We start from the raw sequence: 22,984 nt of genomic DNA, 5'->3' as shown, positions 1-22,984 counted from the left end.
TCCCTCATCAGGTCCTCCTGGGCCCTCCGGCTCCCGAACTCCCCGGAGTTAAGCAGCTGGCTCGGGTGGAATAGCCCACCCCACTGTCACAGCTGGTCCGGGGAGGGACAATGAAGAGATACGGACAGTCATTCCTGGAGACACTGTCCCTGAAGCTTTGCCCTCATCTATGAGCTGAGACCGACTGTTTCTGGGTCAGAGGAAGGTGATGACCTGGGAACAAAGTCATGTGTGGCCTGGACAGTGAGTGGGCCCTTTCTTACTGGGGCCCAGAAATCCCCAGGGACCATGCTCCACGCCCTCCTCCCCCCACCACGTCCCAGAGACAAGCAGGCATGGGAAATTGCCAGCCACAGTGGGATCTAATGGGTGTGAGAGGGGCCTCAAGCTACCTGGCCTTCAATCAGTGGCTTCAGCAGTGGCGGCATCCCAAAGGGAGAGACCTTGTAGCTCTGGCTGCTGGAGGAAAAGGGGGTGAATGTGTAGGGGGGAGGGTTTGAGCAGCACGTACACCTGCTCCTGGCAGTTGGTGTTACCTCAAGCATTCAAGCATGCCCGTGTGCCATGTGTGGCACTCCAGAGTCTCTCTCTGTGTGTGTGTGTGTGTGTGTGTGTGTGTCCTTGTCACAAGTACAGACTGCAGTGCAATGGCCAGTCTGAGTAATGATCACACCACAGCCCCTCAGCGCCCGCCATCCCTGCCCTGTGTGTCTGAGAAAAATAAGATCATTCACCTGATGATCCTTCCCCAGTCTCAGAGGATGCCTGGGACACACGTAGACATCCAGGGTAAGCGTCCTTCTCCTCCTTGGTTGTAACCCCCAGGGTGGGCAAAGATGGGCATCTCCAGCCCCAAGTTGAGCAACAGGAGTGGGGAATGGGCTGCACCGCCCCTCAGGATGCAGTGTAGGTCTTCATAATAGAGGCAACAGCAGGGTTCTGCCCTGGCATGTGAGCTGTACTCCCTCGCCCTGGTGCAGGCCTGGTGGAGCTCTTTCACCTTACTGTGGACCTGCTCCTGGGTCTGGATATGGCCCTTGGTGGCCAGGCTATAGACCATCTGGCTGTATATGTCAGTGTTATGCTGTCTGGAGCAGAGATCCTATAGGTTCCCCTCCTCACCCCACACCTCAATGAGGGCCAGGATCTCCACCCCAGACCAGGACAGTGCATGCCTTTTGTGCCTCTTGGCAGGCTCCTGGGATGGGCAGGGGGCTCTTGTGGGTTTTTGGGGTCTGCCATGATGGCCAGACATAAGGCACTGGCGGCTGTGGTGTGGCTGGAGGCTGTGAGGACCAGCTTCCTGCCACAAGTCCTTTCCCCTGTGTCTGCAACTTCAGGAGCTGCAGGGGAAGAGGAACTATAGAGTCCTCAGGAGTGTGGACGGAGTGGCCAGCAGAGCACTTGTGGGATTCCTGGAGGCCCCTTTTTTTCGACAAAACTCCCTGTGCCATGTCAACACACATCCTCTTCCAAAATAGCTATTTTGGAAGAGGCCTTATTCCTTCTGGAATTGGTTTACCAACATCAGAAATACCCATCCTTTATTTTGATTTTCTTTCAAAATAATGCAATTGCTAGCATTGTTATTCCAGTATAATGGCTGTTATTCCTGAGTAATGGTGCACTGTAGATGCACCCTAAGTTATTGTAAGCACTGGGTAGATGTGGTCAGTTAGTGTACATTTTCTATAGGTTTTACGGGCTCGTTTTACTGTGTTATTTTCCCCAAATGGTTGTAACTTTAGCAACTGCCAAATCACATATATATCCTTGTTCTGAGATCATAAAATCATAGAATTCTAAGACTGGAAAAGACCTCAGGAGGTCTTCGAGTCCAACCCCCTGCCCAAAGCAGGACCAACCCTAACTAAATCATCCCAGCCTGGGCTTTGTCAAGCTGGAATTTAAAAACCTCTAGAGATGGAGATTCTACCATCTGCATAGGTAACCCATTCTAGTACTTAACCACCTTCCTGGGGAAATAGTTTTTCCTAATATCCAACCTATACTTCCCCCTCTGTAACTTCAGGCCATTGCTCCTTGTTGTGCCATCTGTCACTACTGAGAACAGCCTCTCTCCATTTCTCTGGAACCTCCTTTCAGATTAGGATTTTCTGTGTGGGGCTGGTGCCTGAGCTCCGTGCTTCAGTGTATAAGCCCAGAGACTGAGGGATCTGGGCTTATATACTCCGCAGAAGAGAAGAGTGAGGGGGGATTTGATAGCAGCATTCAACTTCTTGAAAGGAATTAACTATTTTGAATTAAGTTAATTTGAAATAGTGCTGTAGTGTAGACATTCCCTGAGTTTTTCAAGTTAATCTTTCATTTAAATGGACCCTACAAAACCTTTGGATTCAGTAGGTGAAGTGTTCATAATCCATATGCAAATATTACAACTTGAGCTCATCTCTAGTTCTGTTGCCAGTGTTTGCCAGTCAAGAGGACAATAGCTTTGCTCAACTTCCAATGCTTTTTGTTCCTGTGTCAAGGAATAGAGAGGGAATCCAGGCTAGTAAATGTCTCATTTGAGTGAGAATCTCTAATCTTTTGAAGTGCATCCCATAGAATCTTCCTTTACGCAGCACAACTATGGCAGCAGGATCCATTTAAAAAGGCAAGCTTTGGCTGGAGTCTGTGCTTCCTGATGTTCCAGAAGACCAGGCAGACTGCAGCAATATTCTTGGAAATCAAAGCGATCCCAAATTAATTGGCCTTTGCTTTTGCCAGAGGTGAACAGGCTCATCATCAGCAACACGGCCTTGGAAGGCAGTTGTCTGCCAATTAATTATTCACCAGCAGTGAATATCACAGAAGACCTGGTTAAGTGAGGCTGCAAAGGGAATGCTTGCAGATTACAAGAAATTAGAAAGGGGAAAGGAAAAGTGACAGAAGCCTTATGTAAAGCCTATTGTGGTCAATGGAAAGACTCTCATTTAGTTCAATGGATTTTTGATCAGGCCCCATGCTAGTAAATGGTAATATGTCTTATTGCATACCACCTTTGGAATTTCTCTCATTTTAAACACCATTTTTCTGCTTATCTCAAGTTTTTGTTACCGGTAATTTATTGGAAAGAAAGTTTAGGGACTCCATACTGACAGGAGGAAAAGGAAATAACAGCCGTTATTTTGAATTAACTTTAATAGCATCTATATAGGCAAACCACTATTTCGAAATAAAATTGAAATAGCGAGGCGCTTACTTCAAATTAGTTAAACCTCATTCTATGAGGAATAATGCCAAAATGAAATAGCTAATTCGAAATAAGCGCTGTGTAATAGATGCTTATTTCAAAATAGGGTGCCTCCAGCCCATCCCAGGGAGCCCTGGTGGCCGCTCTGGGCCAAACCAAGGAAACTCCTTTTCTCTCCTCCAGCCCCAGAGCCCTTAAAGAGGTAGACTCTGGCCACACTGCATGTGCCAGCTACAGGCCTGCAAGCACAGAGCCAGCAGTCACTGACCCTGACACAGTGGCCCCAAGATGAGCCAGGCAGCCAGATCCAGCCAGCCCTCCACCGCTCAGTCCCCCAGCTCCCAGGAGCCAGCCAGGGGCCGGAGAAGGCGGGTACCATCCTGGACTAGTGTGGAGATCATGAACCCCATTGAGGTTTGGGGGGAGGCCTCCAACATCCATGATCTCTGCACTAGATGGAGGAACGCGGCCGTCTACAGCCGCATAGCTGCCACCATGGCCACTAAAGACCACATGTGCACCCCAGATCAGGTGCACATGAAAATTAAAGAATTGCGGCAGGGATATGTCAGGGCCACATGGGGCAGCTCCCCAACGGGGGTACATGCCTGCCCCTGTTTTGAGGCCCTGGGGGGGTGGAATGGTCCATGCCAGCCCAGGGGGCAGCAAGCCGGGAGCAGAGGGCCCTGACCTGAGTGCGGAGGAGGAAACACCATGAAGGGTGCCATGGAGGGTGCCACGCCGGCCCTACCCCCGAGCTGTCCCAGTAGCGGAATCACCAGGGTCATCCGGGGAAGCCACATCATGTAAGAGCCGTCACTGTCCCCTTCGTGGGAGGGGTGGGAAGGGAGACCAGGGACCACGTGCGTGGGCCTTGCTTACCATGGATCATACAGCAATCTGTGCAGGTGCGAGCATGTGCCGTGCGACTCCTGGGCAGGTGGCTCCAACTGCCTGGCCTGATAGCCACATGCATGTGTGAAGAGACCTGACATGCTCCTGACCCCGGGGCAGGACACAGCAGGACACCCTCCCTTCACAAGCCCCCTCTACACAAAGGCAGGGAACATTTCCCCCCAACTTTGGCCACACTATACACAGCACAGAGGCCTGGGTGTGGTCTTGGGGCAGCTCCCACCCCTGGAGATAGCCTGACATTCTGACCATGGCCTCTGTGCAAGCACAGCGTGTGACAGACCCCCCCCCCCCCATGCTTTCGGAAATGGACTCATGGACATGAATATGCACAACTCAAAGGTGGTTTGAGCAAAATATTTCATGTAACCCATCGATCTTCATGTCATGATCTGCTGGTTCTGTTTATCTTACTTTGTTGTATGTATCATTTGTGTGTGGAAAATTAGACACATGGAGCAGGGAACACTTTGTGAGTTTCCAATGCATGAATGGGAGACATGAAGGGGGTTACCTGCAACTTCTAGATGAGCCACCGTTAAACAATCTTTTGTCCTTAAGTCTGAGCAGTGGTTGGTAGGGAGGGGCCTCAACTCCTTAACAAAAGAGATAGGAGAGGAGAGGCCTGGGTCTTTTGGCTGGGCAGTACCTGAAGGAAGGAGCCTGAGACCCCAGGGTGAGGGAAGAGAGCCCTGGTTTAGAGTGGCAGCTGGAAAAGCGGTTTTAGAGTGAGTTTAAGTTTGCACTGAGGTTTCAGTGGAGAATTAGCCAAGGGATTTTGTTTCTTTTGATTATTTGTAACCTACTTTGCTCTGCCTGCTTTCTCTTATTACTACTTAAATCCTACTGCTTCAACTAATAAAACCATTTTTACTTTCTATCAAACCCAGTGTAAGCAATTGTTACCTGGGGGGAGGCGGGGCAACCAGTGTGCACATTCCCCCTTTCATTGCTAAAGGGGGCTCACCTAATTCTTTGGGGTGTGATCCCATCCGGGGAGTGCTTTCTCAAGAGGTTGGGCCCTAAACTGCACCCTCCTTGGACCTGAAGTGGTTTAGTGTCTGTGCTAATTCTCGGTGGGGGCAGGGACCTCAGCTCAAGGCCCTTGGCTGGGGGAGACCAGGGAGCTGGCCCAGCAGGACTGGGCGGTGGGGAGCCCCAGAGAGCAGGAAGGCGAGTGGCAGGGGCCATGTCAGCAGCCCAGGAGGCACCCCCGAGGGGTCGTCTGTGACCGCCCCCTGTCACACAGCGGCTCTGACGGTGCAGGGCATGGTCATCCTCACCTCGCGGGGGGGGGGGGGGAGGAGGGGTTGAGCTTCATCCACTGTGTCCCCAGGGAGATCTGACCACTTCTCTTCTTTCTCCACAGCCGCACCAGCTGCGCATGCAGGGCGCACCACCCCGCCCGGGACATCCTCCCGCACCCAAAGGCTCAGCAGGTCCACCCGAACATTGCAGGGGAACTGAGACCAGCAGCAGGGGGCCCTGCAAGCCCTGCACCACACCATGAAGCAGAGGGTGCAGGATGACTGGGAGTTCCGGCAGGAGCTGTTTGCCCAGGGTCTGCCCATCTGCAGACCCTGGTTCAGAGTGTGCTGCCTTCTGCCGCTCCTGCGCCTGCTGCCCCCCCAACTAGCGTTCCTCCTCCCACTCCTTCTCCCCCTCCCACCTCTCCTTCCTCAACCTCCAAACCCTCCTCCTCAATCTCCACATCCTCCACCCCAATCTCCACACCCTCCTCCCCATCCCTCCAGGGATGCCGAGGCCCCTGCACCTGCCGTTCTGGGAGACAGTTGGCCCAACCCCTAGAGTCCCCAACCCCTAGGCCCTGAGCTTCTTGTTCCCCTGGCTTCCCCCTTCCAGATCCCTCCTCCCAGTTTTCCCCCTCCCCTCTCGTTTCCCACCTTCTTTTCTCCCCTCTCCTGCTTCCTTTTCCCAGTCTTCCCAGAGTTTCATCCCCTCCCCAGTTTTGTTAAATAAAGAGAGTTTATATTTTTGAAAATACATGTATTTTATTTGACAGCAGAAAGGGGGGTTAGGGAGGGGTAAGTGGAAGGCAGGAAAGCAAGCAGGGACACCTGAGAACCAGCTGCTCAAGGTATGGAGGGTGTCCCTTTAAGCACAGGCCTCAGATAGCCTCAGGCAATAGCCACACAAAGACACTCCTTACCTGATGCCCTAACCCTGACCTGGTTCTGGATTGCCTTAACTCCAAATCAGTGTCCACTCCATGTGGACGCGGTATTTCGAAATAGCAAAATGATATTTCGAAATGCATTTTGTGGGTAGACACGTTATTTTGAAATAACTTGTTTCAAATTAACTATTTAGAAATAAGCTAAACCTCCCATCCACATTCTATGTTCAATGGAGGAATCCGCCAATCCATTGCACCACCAACTCAGAACAATAGAGTGGAATATGAGACATTAACATTCTGACATTTGCTTCTTCTACCAAATACTAGAACAAGTCTTAAAAATAATTATGTCCAGCAATGTTCCCTCTAATCTTGTCCAGCCATGTGCAGACTTTTTCCATGCATCTGTGGAATACATTTTTATTCCTTTAAAATCAGGAATAAGGGATCTTTCGGAAAAGGCTTTATTTTCTGAAAGATCCCCATCTAGACTGGTGCTTTTTTCCGGCAAAGCCCCGAGCCGGAAAAAAGCGGCAGCCATGTTTATACAAATGAAGCGGGGAAAATTTAAATCCCTGTTTCATTTGCAATTCCGACTTGTCTCATCTGCATCCCTTTTCCGGAAAAGGGGTGCAGTGTAGACGCAATCAATGTGTTTATTCAATTTGAATGCATGTATCCTTTTTATATCTGAAAGCTAGGACTATTGACCATGTATCTACATTTCAAATGTGCTACAACTAAGTACATAAGAACATAAAAACTTTTAAAAGTCCATACTATGTCAGACCCAAAGTTCATCCAGCCCAATATCCTGTCTTCCAACAGTGTCCAATGCCAGATACCCCAGATACTCCAGAGAGAGTGAGCAGAACAGGAAATCATCCAGTGACCCTTTTCCTGTCATCCATTTCCACCCTTGGATAAACATAGGCTAGAGAGACACCATTCCTACCCATCCTAGCAAATAAGTATTGATGGACCTAACCTCCATGAACTTGTCTAGTTCTTTTTTAAACCCTGGTAAAGTCATGGTCTTCACAACATCCTGTGACACAGAGTTCCACAGGTTGACTGTGCGTTGCATGAACAAAAACTTACTTTTGTTTGTTTTAAACCTGCTACCTATTATTTTAATTTAATTTGGTGATCCCTAGTTCTTCTGTTAGGGGAACAAGTAAATATTTTTTTCTTATTCACTTTCTTCATATTTGTCATGATTTTATAAATCTTTATCATACCTCCCCTGAGTGAGGGTATGTCTACACTACAGTGCTAATTCGAACTAACTTAATTCAAATTAGTTAATTCGAAATAAGCTAATTCAAATTAGTGCATCTAGACCTAAAAACTAATTTGAATTAGCATTTTGCTAATTCGAAATAGCATGTCCACATTGAGTGGACCTTGAATCAAAGGTAAGGCTGGCCAGAACCAGTGCCGGCAGGGCATCAGGGTCGGACTTAGTGTGTGGGGCTGCTGCCTCAGACTAGCCGAGGGCTGTGCTTAAAGAGACCTGACTCCCTGTCTCGGACAGACAGTTCTCAGGTTTCTCTGCTTGCTGGTCTACCTCGCTGAGGGACAGCAAAGCATTTGTGTCTTGGAGTGCTCTGCTTGCCCTCACTCTGGACACCACAGCACTCTGCAACATGGAACCAGCCCTGCCCCCGGGGACTCTGCTGCGTCTCGTGGACATGTTGCCGGCAGCCTGGCTGCACTCTCTGCAGGCTGCCATCTGGGAGGACCATCGAGGGGTTTGTGCCCAATTCCTTGCTCTTGTCCTTCCACTTACCCTTCCCTAGCCCCCCTTCCTGATGTCAAATAAAAGACACATATTTTCAAAAATAACAACTCTCTTTATTCAACACAACTGGGGAGGGGGAATGAAACTGTGGGGAGACGGGGGAAAGGAGGTGGGAGAGAGCAGGAGAGAGGATGGGAGAGGGGAGGGGGGAACCTGGGAGGAGGGAGCTGAAAAAGGGAAGCCAGGAGAAGAAGGGGGAGGGGAAACTCAGGGATCAAGGGTGGGGGTCTCACTGGGCCAACCGCCTCCCAGCATGGTGAGGGAGGGGGCCACAGTGTCCCTAGGGGGATGGGTTGGAGGGTGCGGAGGTTGAGGTGGGGGGTGTGGACATTGAGGAGGAGGGTGTGGAGGTTGAGGAGGAAGCAGTGGGAGGTGGGGCAGGAGTGGGAGGAGGGACAGTAGTTGGGGGGGCAGCAGGAGCAGGGCTGGCACAGGGCACCATGCTCTGCAGCAGGGCCTGCAGGTTTGCGTTTCTGGCTCGGTCCTCAGCCAGCTGCTCCCGGCGGAGCTGAAGGTCTTTCCACATCCAGGCCTTGATAGTGCGGTGCAGGGCTCTCAGGGCCACCAGGTGCTGGTCCCAGTACTCCTGCTGCTTGGTGGTGGTCTGGAGCAGGCTGCAGGTGCGGGAGCATGTCTCGCGTGGGGTGGTGCATCCTGGACAAGCAGCTGGTGCAGCTGTAGAGAAAAAATAGAAGTGGTCAGTTCTCCCTGGGGACACAGTGGATGATGCCTCTCCCCCCCCCTGCAATGTGAGGGTGACCGTGCTCTGCACCATCAGAGATGTTGTGCTTGCACAGAAGGCATGGTCAAGAAGTCTGGCTCTTCCCAGGACTGGGAGCTGCTCCAAGACTGCACCCATGCCCCTGTGCCATGTATAGTGTGTCCAGGGGTGGGGGGAGATGTCCCCTGCCTCTGTGTAGAGGGTGTGTGTGAAGGGAGGGCGTCTTGCTGGGTCCCACCCAGGGTCAGAAGCATGTTAGGTCTCTTCACACACGTATGTTCCTATTGGGCCACGGCCCCTGGGCGTCACACAACTGGAGCCACCTGCCCAAGGGTGGCATGGCACGTGCTCGCACATGCACAGGTGGCTACATGATCCGTGGGAGGCATGGCCCACGTGCGCGGTCCCTGGTCTCCTTCCCCGCCTCCCCCCTGGGCAGGGGACAGTGCTGGCATTTACCCGGTATGGCCTCCCTGGACAACCCTGCCGACTCCGGTGCTGGAACAGCTGGCGGTGGTCCCTCCGGTGCGCCTGGGTTAGGGCCCTCTGGTCCTGGCTCGCTGCCTCCAGGGCTTGCGCAGACCACCCTGCCTCCCAGGAGTTGGTTGAGGGTGGGGAAGTAGGGGCAGGTGGCAGCCCCTGCTGCGGCGCCGCCCCTGGTGGCCCTGGCATACGCCTGCCGCAGCTCCTTCACTTTCAGGCACACCTGCTTCTGGGTGTGCCTGTGTCCCTTTTGGACCATGGTGGCTGCTATGCAGCTGTAGACGGCCACGTTCCTCCTCCTAGTGTGGAGATCATGGACATTGGGGTCCTGCCCCCAAACCTCAATGAGGTCCATGACCTCTGCACTAGTCCAGGAGGGTGCGCGCTGTCTATGGCCCCTGGCTGGCCCTTGGGTCCTGGGGGACTGGGCGGGGGATGGCTGGCTGTCACTGGCTGCCTGGCTCATCCTGGGGCCACTGGGTCAGGGGCAGAAACTGCTGGCAGGGTTGGCGCTGGCAAGTGCCGACTGGCCAGAGTCTACCCCTTTAAGGGCCCCTGGGCTGGGGGAGAGGAGAGGAGTTTTCCTGGTTTGGCCCAGAGTGGCCACCAGGGGGAACCTGGGAAGGGCTAGCCTCCAGCTAATTCGAATTAAGTGGCGGCACAGCCCTTAATTCGAACTATTAATTCGAACTAGGTGTTACTCCTCGTAGAATGAGGTTTACCTAGTTTGAATTAAGAGCTCCATTATTTCGAATTAAATTCGAAATAGCGGTTTTCATGTGTAGCCCCTATTAAAGTTAATTCAAACTAATGGCTGTTAGTTCGAATTAACTTTGTAGTTTAGATATACTGACTTCTTTTCTAAACTGAAAAGTCCCAATCTTTTTAATCTCTCTTCATATGGCACCAGTTCCAAACCCCTAATCATTTTTGTTGCCCTTTTCTGAATCTTTTCCAATGCCAAGATATCTTTTTAAGGGTGAGGCCACAAAGGCACGCTTGTCACAAGGCACAAGGCACAACCCCCCCCCACACACACCCCAGAGTGCTGCACACAGCACACAGCACACAGCACACAGCACACAGGCATGCCTGCATGTGAGAGGCAGCAGCCGTTCCCAATGATAGCCCAGTGCGCCGCAGCTGTGTGTGCACCCCCCAGAGAGAGGCAGGCTGTTCACAGCTTCTCTACTGCCTGTGAGGGCATCCACTGTGGCCGTATACTTCCCTTGCCTGTCTGGCCATGGTGTGTGTGTCCGGGGGGGCGGGGGGGGGGGGGGGAGAGGGCAGCACGGTCCTCTGGCCACCTCAGGGCCCCTTAACACAGGATGTGCTGTGCAAGCCACACATGGCCTTGCACCCGGGACATCCCCTTTCTTCAGGCCGCGGACTGGTGCAGTCGCTGCTCACACAAGAGGTCACAGCCTCAGGAAATGTGTGTGCAGGGAGGACTGGTGGCTTCTCCCTGTACTGTGTTCTTCACAGCCAGATGAGCTGGGATGGAGGGCCCAGCCACACCACTGCCGCAGCCACCTGCCAGAGTCCGGGGGAGCCGCAGATGGGCCAGGCCTGGGGAGGAGCTCATGCAGCAACACATCGACATAATGTGCAACACCCGTGAAACCCCATCATGCAGGCTCAATGCAGACCTTGAATGGCGGGAGCATGCATGGACAGAGATGATGTTGCATTGCGACAACATTTGCAACATCCTGTCCTGCATGGGGAACACGCAGGGCGAGAAGAGGCTTCCCACGCTCCCCTGCATCCAGGCCCTGATTGGCCTGAGGGTGCGGGAACGTGCCAAGCCTCTTCCAGGGAATGGGTGCCTAGTGGGACGGGGGGGGGGGGCAAAGGTGCTACCCCACCAAAAGACCAATCATAGTCTGGGGGTGGGGTAGCCCCACCCCTTCCTGTTCAGGCCCCACCCCTTACGGGGTGGCCCGAGGCTACTTCAAAAAGTTTTGAAGTGGCCCCCAGGCAAAAATTATTGCTTAGCCTTGCTCTTATCCCATGACAACTTACTTTACTTAAGAGCCTTTGATGATGTACTTTGTCAAAGGCTTTCTGGAAATCTAAGTACACTATATCCACTGCATCCCCCTTGTCCATGTACTTGCTTCCCCCTTCAAAGAGCCCTTAGATTAGTTAGGCATGATTTCCCTTTAAAGAAAACATGTTGACTTTTCCCCAACAAATTATGATCATCTCTGGCTATGTCTACACTCCAATCCTCTTGCAAAAGAGGAAATGCAAATTGAGGACTTGTTTGCATAGGTCGTGCTCTCATTTGCATTTCCTCTTCTGTTTCCTTTTGTGCTAGAGGTTTTTGCGCAAAAAAGCGCTGTGTAGACGGTGCCTTTTTGTGAAAAAAAAACCCTTTGCACAAGAGCTGTTCTTCCTCAAAAAATGAGGAAGGACTCTTGTGCAAAGTGGGTTTTGCGCAAAAAGGTGCCGTCTACACAGAGCTTTTTTTGCACAAAAACCTCTTGTGCAAAAGGGAAATGCAAATGAGAGTGCTGCATATGCAAATGAGTGCTCCATTTGCATTTCCTCTTCCAGAAGAGGATTGTAGTATAGACATAGCCTATGTGTCTCACAATTCTATTCTTTACTATAGTTTCAACTAATTTGCCCAGTACTGAAGTTAGTCTGTAATTGCCAGGATCACCTCTAGAGCCCTTTTAAAACATTGGCGTTACGCTAGATATCCTCCAGTCATTAGGTACAGAAGCTAATTGAAAGGATAGGTTATAAACCAGTAAATAGTTCCACAGTTTCACACCTGAGTTCTTTCAGAACTCTTGGGTGAATTCCATCTTGTCCCGGTGTCTTGTTACTGCTGAGTTTATCAATTTGTTCCAAAATCTCCTCTAATGACACCTCAATATTGGACAATGAATGGCTGCAGGTTGGGAATCTCCCTAACATCCTCACCTGTGAAGACCAAAACAAAGAATTTATTTAGTGTCTCCGTAATGACCTTATTTTCTTTCAGTGCTCCTTTTGCATCTCAATCATCCAGTCGTTCCACTGGTAGTTTAGTGGGCTTCCTGCTTCTGATGTACCTATAAAACATTTTACTATTATTTTTTGAATTTTTAGATAGTTGTTCTTCAAACTCCTTTGTGGCGTTCCTTATTATATTTTTACACCTAATTTGACAGAGTTTATGCTCCTTTCTATTTTCCTCACTAGGATTTAACTTCCACTTTTTAAACAATGCCTTTTGATCTCTCACAGCTTCTTTTACTTGGTTGTTCAGTCACGGTGATGCTTTTTTGGTTCTCTCACAGTGTTTTTAAAAATTTGGAATATACATTTAATTTGGGCCTCTATTATGGTGTCTTTGAAAAGTTTCCGTGCAGCTTGCAGGGATTTTACTTTTAGCATTCTACCTTTTAATTTCTGTTTAACTAACCTCCTCATATTTGTGTAGTTCCTCTTTCTGAAATTAAATACCAGAGTGTTGTACTAGCCCATCAGATGCAAAAATAAAAAAGTCAGACAAGCCTGATTGCCCATCAGCAGAAACAATTAACTGTGAAAGATCTTAGTCTTCCTCTGGATGTTCCAAACAGCCTGTACGTAATGCCTGCTATGACCCAGCAGAGATATGTGACTGAGTCTCATGGTACCAGACCTCACCTTCCAAAGCCAGTTTTTTTCCACTTTGCCAGAATCTGGGAATGGGCAATGGGGAATGGGTCACTTGATAGTTACTTGTTCTGTTCATTCCCTCTGGGAACCTGGCATTGGCTACTGATGGAAGAAAAGATACCGGACTAGATGGACCTAGTTCTGTCTCACTATGGTTGTCATGTTCTAATGTTCCTGCCATACACAAAAGCTATATAAGGCAGTGTCTCCTTGCCCAAAGAATCACTGGGAAACACCTGGAAACAAGAATAGAACTGGAGAGAGGGAGTAGAGTCGGCCCAGACTGTCAGGATGACTAGTAATACTTCAAGTTTCAAGCTCCAGGCCAGTATAATTGGCTTACAAGAATCTTTGCAATCTGCCTGAAACAACATTTAAGATGAGAAATTACTACAGGTTGAACCTCCCTGGTCCGGCACCCTTGGAATCTGATCAGTTTTAGATGGGGGATTTTGTCAGATTAGAGGAGATCATTTCTGAACCCACCAGTTCTGCTGGCCCTGCTGCCCTGCTGCCTTCACTGGGCAGCCATCATTGCCGTGGCTCCAGGTCCTGCTGGGTAGCTGTGCACACTGTTCTGGGGCTCTGGGTCCTACCAAGCAGGTGTATGTGCTGTGCTGGGGGTCTGGGTCTCCCAGGGAGCCACATGCTGAGTATCCCTGCCCCACTGAGCTATAGCCCAACCAGGTACCATGCGTGTGTTGCCCAGGCCCACTGGTCAGACCTGCTGCCACACGCTACCAGCAGGTTTTCTGCAGGCAGCCCATTGCCCTGCCAGCCCTGCAGGAATCCTTGCCCCTAGCCCTCCATTGGGACTCTCTAATCCTGCAACATCCATGCCAGATCATAGATGTTGCCAGACCGGAGAATCCCATTTAAGAGCGTTTCAACCTGTATTTCTAGCCAATTTCTTTAGTGTATTAAGTTTAATGTGTGTGATTTGTTATATTTGCTCAGTAATTTATTCAGTTTCCTACCCCTTATATTCACTTAAAATCTCCTCTTTATAGTTAATAATTTTCTTTTATTTTTAAATCCAGTTTGTGCACTTTCTACCTGGGCAGAGTATATCTCTCTTCACATTGAGGGAGAGGGTGAATTTTGATAAGATCGCACTCCATAGATCTTTCAATATAGCACATGGTGGTATTATTTGGGGTTTATCCCCCAAAATTGGTGTGCACGTGAACACTGTGTAAGTTCCATTACACAAAGCTGACTTCAGTTTGGGTATGCAGCTGGGTGTAGCCCTACTTGTGTGTGCTGCAAAAGGCTAGAAAACCTAATTCAGCAAAGCAGGGAGATGGAATCCAGGCTGGTGGAGCAGGAGAGGCTCAGGGAAACCCCAGTATGTCAGTTGGCGTCCCATTATTCATGTATCAACCTCCAGATTGTGAAAGTACTTTTATTGCAGAAGTTATCTCATTTGTTTAGAAATAATCTTGTTTAGAAATAATCTCCCAAATCCAGTCTCATGTAGTACTACATGTGCTAACAGACTTCAAATGAGTTATACCACCTCCTACAATACACATTTTAATTTTTGTTAGTTCAGTAGAACCAAATTGTCCATATTTTTATATAGTAATTTGTATAATAATAAAAGGTCAGAATAAATTGGCATAGCTTTGCTGTCTTCATTTGAGCTGTGCTGACTCACACTAGCTTAAGAAATAGATGCTAGAGGAATAGACTGGATGACCTTAGGGTCCCTCTACTTTTCTGATAATACAAGATCTGGTCCTTTGTTATGATAATTAATTATGATACTGAGCCAGGTGTCTTCAAGAATTGCTTCAAAGCACAATATTTTGTCTAGTCATTATTTAAATCTTTACACTCTATTTTGTTTTCTGCAATTGTTGAGGTCCCAAAATGCATGCATATGTTTCTACCCTTCTTTCTAGTTTGTGTAATTTAACTGTCCAAAGCATGCACTGTTCATTTTGGCGTATCCCTTTTAAGATAAAGTATAATGCTTCAAGCTCTGGATTTTCTCACAGTGAGCTGTAAGTCAGACTGAAATGAAAACAGGAATGTTAGAAACTTTAGAATGGGGAGAGCTTTTAAGATTGATTTATTCTCTTTGTTGGAACATAACTCTAATGCTAGATTCAGTAGCATGGAGGGTATAGCTCACAGACCCTCAACAGCCTGCCTATATTGAGGGAAAGTCTTCACTGAAGGAGGATGACATGGCCACCCAACTCCTTGTTCTTTTTGGATGTTGTGTAGTCATGCTTTTGTCCCATGCTGAGAATCATAAGTGGCAATCAGGTGTATGGAAAGTCCGTGGACTGAAGTTATTCTTGCATCAAACATAGCTGTTCTGAGGAGGAGGCAGAGAGTTCATTTCTATGAGTTACCAGTCCCTCTAAGAAACCTTGCCTGATGAATGGGTAATGGCCAGCCTTCCATAGGGTCTCTGAAAGCCCACTGTGAGGCCAGTTTTGACTGTCTATAATGCTGATGACTAAGAAGAACGGACTTGAGATTATGATTTATAATTCACACTAACCTGCAGGTGATGGACAAATGCCTGTACGTGCATAATAAGATGAAGGCTGTTTATCACAAATGGAGTCTTCTAGACATGTATTTAATCTTTTCTCAACCTGCATTCTTGTTTAACATGTGTATCTCTGCAGTAGGTATATTTTCCCTATATTTCTTTCTGTTTGTTCATGAGCTTCATAAAACTATGCTAATTAAACTTCTTTAAAAATTTCAATTTGCAAGGAGCTAGCATGACAGGGAATAGGAACTGAAGAGAAAGGAGCTCAATTGTAGAATATGCCACAGAACTAACAATGTTGTTTGCAACAATGTATGTCACAGAAGGAATGATTGTGCAAAAATACTTTCCCTGTCACACAAATACAATAGTTATCGTGTGCAGTGGTAACATATATAACTATGAACATTAAGTGGGAGGCACAGCAGTTAAGATATTTCTTAGTTTGTAGATGATAAAACAGTTCTGCATTCTGATGGAAGAGGATTTTCTTTTACCAGCACCAATCACATACTACAACCTTGGTGTGGTAGTTTTTGCTGAGCTTTAATTTTGAAAGCATTTACAAGCAAGATGAGAGACCATAGAAAAAGCAATCTAGCAAGCAAGCTCACTTTTTCCACAATTTAAAATGGGCCTGAGCAAAATCCAGGTCAACTACTCCTGAATTTTTTGGGATGAGGAAAAGTCACAAATGAAAATTGGATCTGGATCTGAATTATGCAATTGGTCCCTACTCTAACATTGGCTTATTGTGTATGTAGCTTCTGTCTTCAGTGTAGCATTTTTAAATTTCTATGTGCCATCACTCTATTCAGAAAATATGCACCAGAGGGATCCTTTTTGGACCATAATTCTGATCAGAGTGTCATAAGTGACACCAAGTACCTTCATATGGATACTTGTTTTTTATTCTCGCTAGTTTTGTTGTTCTTTAAATATAATATTGATGGTTTGTGTATAGAAAAATGGTAGGATCATACTCAGTGTTCAGTATCTGGATCGGAATCTCATAGGCCATGACCAGCGCTGTATTTGAAATAACTTTTCATGCATTAAAGCAAAAGGTATGTTTTCTGAAGCAGAGGATGAGTGGGTAAAGAATGAGAAATGGCTAAAGCAGGGGTTCCCAAACTTTTTGACATGGGGACCAGTAAATCCATTCACGAGCTTTTGGAGGACGGATGGTAACATTCATTAGCAGGGCTTGACAAACTATGTAATCTACTTGCCTATGGCAAGTAGATTACAACCCGGAAGAGCCAGGTTTGGGTGATCTGCGCATGCGTAGATCGCTGGACAGTGCGGCTGGTGAGCGGGGCTTGCTGCACCTTGGTGAGCCCTGTTCATTTGCATATTTGCATATTCATTAAACAAATGATGAATATGAAAATAAGGTGTTTCTGGTCCTCCCAAAGCCCCCAGTGCCAGCTTTAGCAAAGCTTTTGATACGGTCACCCACAATATTCTTGCCAGCAAGTTAAGGGAATATGGTTTGGATAAATTACAGCTGCATCCTCCGCCCCGCCTGGGCCAGGGCTTGGGGGACCTGGTGCCACAAGGGCACTCTGGGAGGAGGAAGCAGGAGCAGACTGGGGGTAGGGTATCTGGCTAGAAGGGAGGATGCAAGGAGGGGACTTGGGTAGGAGTTGGATCTCCCTGGTCTGGCACCCTCTGGACCTGACCGGTCCCAGATGAGGGATTTTTTTGGACCAGGGGAGGTCATTTCAGGACTCCTGGTTCCTCCCCTCCCCACTAGGCTTCTTTGCACCTCCCTCCCCTGCAACCCAACTGAGCTGCCCACCCCTGCTGGTTCCCTGCACCTCCCCCAAAACCATCCCCCAAAATTCAAGGGAGTGCAGCACCAGTTTCCTGCAGCCCCTCACAGCTGAGCTGCCCTTCTGTTCCCTATGCCTTTCCCCATCCACCTCAGCCCAGTTGAGCCCTGCACTGGTTCCCTGCATGCCTCCCCCACATCACTGTTTCCCTGCACCTCCCCACAAGCCCCACAGAACTGCTGAGCCCATCTCTGATTGAGTCTAGCCCCGGTTCCCTGCACCTCCCTCCTCCTGCAGCCAAACTGAGCTCCACACCTCACCCCTCCCCACCTCCTCTCACAGCCCAGCCCAGCTCAGTCCAGGAGCCTGCACCTCTTCACTCTCACAGCCCAGCTGAGTTCCATTTCCCTGCACCTCCCCGCAAACTGCGCAGACATGCTGAGCCCGGCACTGATTCCCTGCCCGCCCCTCCCTCCCTCCCTTCGAGTCCAGTGCCCAGTTCCTGAAACCTCCCTCCTCCTACAGCCCAGGTGAGCCCAGCACCCCACACCCCTGCAGCCCAGCCTGGTGTCTCCCTAGCATGGCACCCTGGGGCAACTGCTCCCCCTGCTCTCCACTCGCTATGCCTCTGCCTGGAGCCCAGAACATCCAGCTGAATCCTCCGCCCAGCCTGGCCCAGGGCTTGGGGGACCTGGTGCCGCATGGGCACTCCAGGAGCCTGGAACACCACATCAGCCACGCTGAGGCCCGGTATTTTTTTCCCACGGACCGGTACCAGGTCGCGGCCCATAGTTTGGGAAATGCTGGGCTAAAGGAAGAGTAGGGAGAACCAGCTCTTATGATAATAAGACAGAGACAAATATCTGACTGCAAGAAATGAGTGGAAATCAGACCACAAACTGGAAACTGTAGTTAAGGATAAAGTCAAGAAGAGACTCTATATTTAGAGTATGATATCTAAAGAAGTAGGTTGTGCCCACGAAACCTCATGATATCATCTACATGTTTTGTTAGCCTGTAACATTCATTGTACAGCTGTGAGCCATTCATTGTTTTTTCAGTTACAGTCTAACTCGGCTACCCCCTGAAGCTTTTGAACATGTATTTGGTATTTGTTAATACTACTTCAAGACAGGGGTAACACACCTAGCACCCATAGTTCCCTAGCTGTATATTTAGACAGATAAGAGATAGATAACAAAGATCCAAGACACAACTAGTATGGGCTCAAGAGAAGCAGGGAGGATGAGAAGGTATCAAAGACTTGGAGTCATATATGCTGGAGCCACTGTCTGGAAATCAAATAGCAGCTGGAATCCCATTAGATACAAAGAAAATATTTCCCCTAATTATCTCATCTTAATACAACTTGGAAGGTTCAGTACTTCAGTAGCCTAGCTTTGAAAATGAGTATCTCAATGAGCAACATGACATTGATTATCCCAAATCTGCCTCCTTAGGACAGTTCATTGGCATAAACCTGGTAGAATTTCACAAGTATTAAAGCAAAATGATTAGTATAAATCTCCCAAAGTTAACCATTAGAGACAATTGAGAACTGGATGATGTAAGAAATGGAGAACCCACTAGTGATTCTGAATTCATATCCATCTGCCTGATCAAGAAGTATAATTATACAAAATTACAAATTAAGTGTGGTTTCATTAGGTTCACATCAAGGGAGAGAGGTTTTTATAATGATACAAGTAAATTTACACTGGGGAACCCTGAATACCTGAGCTAAATATTTTCTGTCAGCTCTAAAAGTCTTGAATGGGGTTTCAATAGTGTCCATTGCCTTTTTAAAGTGTATTACAAGAGCTGAACCCCTCACTGAAATTGAAAGTACGTTGAGCACAACTAATTACAATAAATCCTTCCCACAACATAGCCCTCATATTCCCATTACCTGCAGGCAGCTGTCTCATTTCTAAAGTAAATTATAACTGTTGCTCAAGGATGAGACACTTGTTCTGATTCCTAAGCAGCCTTGTGTGAAAAAGTTCAATACTGTAGAATTAAATAACTCTTTTGTTTCTACGCTTCCATAAATAATGAAATAATTTTGCATAAAGAACCCCACCCTCCAACATGGCCTGCAATGCTCCCATAAATCATCCACACTCTTTCAAACACATGCAAAAAAAAAAAAAAAAAAAAAAAAAAAGATGAGTAGAAGCATGTAATTTCTGTGACATGACTGGATTCATTATCCTTGAAAGCTATGGATGTAACACTCCTTATTGACTGCAAGGCCTTAGCTCACATACTCAATGCTTAATTTATGCACAAGTAATCCCACTGAATTTACATAATTCATCAGTAGTCCCAATTCAATGGGATTAATCATGCTTAAAGTTAAGCACTTGATTAAATACTTTGGATTTGGACCATAGTGTTCTACACCTTAGAAGACTGAGCTTTATATTAAATGTCATGTTAACATTAGATTTATTTAGCCACAGTGAGGGAAATTGGTAGTAGTCTATGGATACATTATTTATTCTACTAACATGACAGATGATGTGGGGAAAGCTGAAGTACTCAATGCTTTCTTTGCCTCTGTATTCACGGACAAGGTCGGATCCTGGACTTCTGCACCAAGTGACGCAAGATGGTGGGTAAAGAACAGGTTAGGAACTATTTAGAAAAGCTAAACGTACATAAATCCATGGGTCCGGACTTAGTGCATCTGAGGGTACTGAGGGAGTTGGCAAATGTCATTGTGGAGCCTTTGGCTATTATCTTTGAAAAGTCCTGGAGATCGGGAGAAATCCCGGATGACTGGAAAAAGGCAAATGTAGTGCCCATCTTCAAAAAAGGGAAGAAGGATGATCCAGGGAACTATAGGCCGGTCAGTCTTACCTCAGTTCCCGGAAAAATCATGGAAGGGATCCTTAAGGAATCCATATTAAGACACTTGGATGAGAGGAAAGTGATTAGGAATAGTCAGCATGGATTCACAAAGGGCAAGTCGTGCCTGACCAATCTGATTAGCTTCTATGATGAGGTAACTGGCTCGGTGGACATGGGGAAGTCAGTGGATGTTATATACCTTGACTTTAGCAAGGCTTTTGATACAGTCTCCCACAATATTCTTGCCAGCAAGTTAAGGGATTGTGGATTGGATAAATGGACGGTAAGATGGATAGAAAGATGGCTAGAAGGCTGGGCCCAGCGGGTAGTGATCAATGGCTTGATGTCAGGATGGCGGTTGGTTTCTAGCGGAGTGCCCCAAGGTTCGGTTCTAGGACTGGTTTTGTTCAATATCTTTATTAATGATATGGATGAGGGGATGGATTGCACCCTCAGCAAGTTTGCGGATGACACTAAGCTGGGGGGAGAGGTAGATACGCTTAAGGGCAGAGATAGGGTACAGAATGACTTAGACAAATTGGAGGATTGGTCCACAAGAAATCTGATGAGGTTCAACAAAGACAAGTGTAGAGTCCTGCACTTGGGACAGAAGAATCCCAAGCATTGTTGCAGGTTGGGGACCAACCAGCTAAGTAGTAGTTCTGCAGAAAAGGACCTGGGGGTTACAGTGGATGAGAAGCTGGATATGAGTCAACAGTGTGCCCTTGTAGCCAAGAAGGCTAATGGCACATTAGGTTGCACTAAGAGGAGCATTGCCAGCAGATCCAGAGATGTCATCATTCCCCTTTATTCAGCTTTGGTGAGGCCACATCTGGAGTATTGTGTCCAGTTCTGGGCCTCCCCCCCCCCCCCCGCCACAAAAAGGATGTGGACGCATTGGAGAGGGTCCAGTGGAGGGCAACCAAAATGATTATGGGGCTGGAGCATATGACTTATGAGGAGAGGCTGAGGGACTTGGGTCTGTTTAGCCTGCAGAAGCGAAGAGTGAGGGGGGATTTTATAGCAGCCTTCAATTTCCTGAAGGGAGGTTCCAAAGAGGATGGAGAGAGGCTGTTCTCAGTAGTGACAGATGGCAGAACAAGGAGCAATGGTCTCAAGTTGTGGTGGGAGAGGTCTAGGTTGGATATTAGGAAAAACTATTTCACTAGGAGGGTGGTGAAGCACTGGAATGGGTTACCTAGGGAAGTAGTAGAGTCTCCATCCCTAGAGGTGTTTAAGTCTCGGCTTGACAAAGCCCTGTCCGGGTTGATTTAGTTGGAATTGGTCGTGCCTAGAGCAGGGGGCTGGACTTGATGACCTTCTGATGTCTCTTCAAGTTCTATGATTCTATGATTCTAACATAGCACAACAAATTAAAATTAAACAGCTCCCAGTGTTTACAGGAGATGAAATTGAGCACCTCATAAAGAGCATAAGGCAAATAGTTTTGGTGGTGTCTAGCTCCAGAAGATGGAATTTCATAGAGATATTGCCCATTGGTTGCAAGCCAGCTGACTTTCAAGTTTCAATGGTGCTGAATATCTTTTTTTAATAAAATATTTTTCTCATTAAAAATAAAGGAAATTCCATATAAACATCAGAAGAGTAAGTATTCAAACATCAAAGAAAGCCAACATTAGGGGCTTTTCCATCTGAATTATGAGAATAAAAGTGAACTTATCCTTGTGTAATTACCCCCTATAAGTGTACAGAGAGGTCTCTGATTTTTAATGAGCTCTGTGTAAACAATGGAACCACCCACTGGTGAGAATGTCAACTCAGATGGAGCTCACTATGGCCTGGTCTACACTAGGATTTTACATCAACCTTCAACCTTGTTTAGTTGATTTTCTAAATGATGCATCTACACAATCAAGTCTGTTACACTGCCTTTAGGAGTGCTGTAGTTGATTTTTGTACTTCCTGCTTTTCACCAAGAGTAATGCTATTTCTCGACTTTGCACAGCCGAAGCTCTGCTAGAATAGATGCTGCATTGCCAGAAATGTGAAGCTATTGGTTTCTGGGAGGCCTCCTGCAGCTGTCTACTCTGACACTCTGGCCAGAATTCCACCTCTACTGCTCTCCCTGTGAGCTCGAAAAGTTCTGTAGAAAAGTAGAATGGCCTGTCCCACATGGCCAGCATTGTGAGTGAGCAGCACACTGCAGTACACAATGAGATGAGTTTTGCCAACAATCCTTTGAAGACTGCAATGACTTCAAGTACTTCTGCTCCTGTGTACTCTAAGTTCCCAGGAGCACAGAAGAGCACTAGTTGTTACCTGGGGTGCTTTCAACCCAAACCTCTGCAAGGTGGTATCAGGAAATAATTCAAGGGAAACATGGCCATCTGACTGATAGATGGATGGTATAAACAGGACAACATAAGAGTGCTTTTACTTAAAGCTAAACTTTAGGCTCAAGTACGTATACACATCTGCAACAGGCTAGTACAATACCCCCAACATCGATAATTACCGAAGTTGAATGAGGCTTTCAAGTGACACCCCAGCAGGCTTCTGATGGTCAAGTCTTCCATCTGTTGGTAGTACCGAAGATGTGTCCAAATGCAGACCACAAAGAATCCCAAGAGTCCTCAAAGAGTCCAACTATCCCAAACTTTTCTTCACTATTTATCTGTTAGTATTACAAAAACACATCAGTCAAAAACTTTGTAAAGGTTAGGCAAGAGGTTTTCTTCTTATCATCAATTATCCAGATGTGGGGTTTTTTTTTAGAGACTGCATGCCCTGGGGGCCCTGTCAAATATATCCCGTAGGGCATCTAGACAAGCTTCCTGTTTTCTAAATGCATTGCGCAGCCATTTCAATAGAAATTTGGCCATCAGGAAGGACACAGGATCAAGCCGTGCTCTCTGTGGCACCCAAATCCCCTTTCCCCCCCAACTTTGTCATGCT

The 22,984-nt window shown here is 47.6% G+C and overlaps 1 pseudogene; it reads left to right on the top strand.

Moving 5' to 3' along the window:
• LOC149523983 (uncharacterized) overlaps positions 1–18,716 on the top strand; it is a 30,011-nt pseudogene extending 11,295 nt beyond the window's left edge.
• Positions 18,717–22,984: the final 4,268 nt, after the last annotated feature.

Source organism: Pelodiscus sinensis, chromosome 8, assembly GCF_052426305.1.
Source record: "Pelodiscus sinensis isolate ZL-2025 chromosome 8, ASM5242630v1, whole genome shotgun sequence".
Lineage (NCBI taxonomy): Eukaryota > Metazoa > Chordata > Testudines > Trionychidae > Pelodiscus > Pelodiscus sinensis.
The sequence above is the reverse complement of the archived record's forward strand: the minus strand, read 5'-3'. Positions and strand labels throughout refer to the sequence as shown.